The following is a 2,500-nucleotide window of genomic DNA, read 5'->3' on the forward strand; positions in this document are numbered from 1 at the left end:
AGTAACAAGAGTAACTTTGTGATTATGAAAAATGGTGTTTGATTAAGAATTCTACCATGTTTTGAATAGTTATAGGTGCTTACCTAGAATGGCTAATCAACTAAAACTGGAAAGCTAAAATTTGAAATTAAGGATCTACTCTTTGTTGCTTTTCAGCTGAAAACTTAAACCACAGCTAAAAGCCTTCATAAGTCTAGTTATGGGCTAAGTATACCCAACCCCGGGTAAGTCTTGCTGAGTATTAGTATACTCAGCCTTACTTTTGTTGATTTATCTCAGGTAATCTCCCTGATGAGCCAGCTTTCGTTACACCGTGGCCCTACCCATTGCCTGATGGTTGGTCGGTTGAGTGGGATCCGTCCCCGACCAACACTGATTCCGCTGAATGATGTCATGTCAGGGCTAGCATGATATCTGTAATAACGACGTGTACAATGTTTACGCTTTTCAAACTCCGCTGCTTTATCTTAAGACTTAAACTTGTTTTGTAATAATTACCTTTGTGAGAACAAATGAGGTTTTGTATATTATTGTAATATAACTGCCTGTGGTGTAAAATGTACTGGCATTATATCTCTGGACTCACCTTCGTGTGAGGTACCTTGTTGGATCCTGCGTTCGGTGGTTTATCGGGACGTTACCCGACAGGCCAAAGGATTATACCGTTTGAAGCACGAAGTGGCCCTCCCGAGAGGACTCGCGTACTTGAGCCGGTGTAATTCAGGTTGGTTCTGCCACAGCTGGTATCAGAGCTAACAAGTGTATACTGGAGATATATTTAGCCTTAAAAAGTATTTTATAGTATAAAAATTTATTAATAAAGTATTTGCGAACAACGATTGGTTCGTTAAGGATTATGTATAGTACGTAAGCCCTAGGGTATTGTTATTAAGGGGATTAGAGGTGGCTAATGAATATGTATATATAACTCTAACTCCCAGCATTACTTTTCAGTTGAAATTTAATTTCATGCACAATTCAACTTTACTTTTTGTAACGACATCTTCGATCGTGAGGTAAGAAGGTAAGGATCCTCAGCCAACTGAGGGAGCTTGGCCTTCCTGTCGGTGATGCGAACCGAACGCTGTTTCTCAAGCAGTGGCCTACTTGAGGTGCTGCCAATGTGTCAACTTCGGTTGACTACATTGGGAGTATAAGGTTCGGCGCAGGGTATGGCGATCGCTGTTCATACCCCCGCATTTTGCGGTACCCCCGTGAATACGTTGTTTCGGCAACGTATGTTAACGTTGTCTGTACGGCGGTAATTGTACAGATGCTGTTTCTATAGTGAACAGTAATGATTGGGGACGCTTTCATGACATGCTGGCATGAAAGGTTCATTGGATATATATATATGCATTGTGGTTTTCTGCAGGTACACTAACCACGAGTACGAAACTAGGACGGATAGGTCTTATCGACTAGTTATTACAGGGAGAGACGTATGTATTGTGCCACCGAGACTAACCACGTAAGACCAAGATTACTTGGCAGTTGTTTTTGTTTGTGAGATCGAGTAGTGCGTGCATGCATCATACATTAATCAATAAAATAGATGCTTAAAATTTTGTTGCTTCTTAAGACATAAGTAAAAAGTTGGTATTTCTTAGTTTGGGGTAAATAGCAATCTTTAGCTACGTTCCTTAAGTATCCATCTGATTTCCAGCCTTTGCTGCTATCAGAATTAACTATCTTAATCCATTTACCTTGTGAGCTTTCCGCAGGGTAAATATATCTTAATATCTGCAGTGTGGTCGCAGATGGCTGCTCCTTCCAATGCCTTTCGGGATCAGGAAGGGCACTTCCACACCAATGGTTTACATTGGGAAGGGTTTCCTCGTCTCTTATGGGAATCCTTAAGTCTGTTTCATTATACAGATCCTCCTCAATACGATGGGGTGGAATATCGTGAAGAGGGAGTTCTTCGATGTCGGGTTAAGATGATAATTCCTCAACACCCTTTCCGCTCCTCATGGCATCCCATAGAAGTGGAAGTGGTGGGATATCGTCTGGTTGATACCCTTGAAACTGCCGCCTTGGAAGCTATCAAAATTTTCAGTGCACAGCATCCGGCAGAAGTTGCTGCATATCCTATTGGGTTATTTCCTACTATAGACCCGGGTAATTTGGAATGGGATTTTCGGACCGAGCATCTTGGCCATATGCTAGGAGATCTGGCTGAAGAAACGGTTCGTAATATTACCAGGTTTATGGATGTGCAACATCATTATCAGATGTTACTGCGTCATAGCATGAGTCAGGTAACTTTTGCGGCTCAAAGTCACTTTCGAAATACTGACCGCCAAGTTACTCAAATTGTGGAACTTCAAGCCATGGTGACTCAAAAGGATGAAATCATCGCAGCACGTGATGAGACTATCCTTCATCGAGAAGATCAGATCAACGAGAGTGACCATATAATCACTCAACGTGATACTGTCATTGAGTTTTTACAGGCACAAATTCATGATCTGATACTCGAGGCTGATGAGGCCCAGGC

This window comes from Panicum hallii, chromosome 4, assembly GCF_002211085.1.
Source record: "Panicum hallii strain FIL2 chromosome 4, PHallii_v3.1, whole genome shotgun sequence".
Classification (NCBI taxonomy): Eukaryota; Viridiplantae; Streptophyta; class Magnoliopsida; order Poales; family Poaceae; genus Panicum; species Panicum hallii.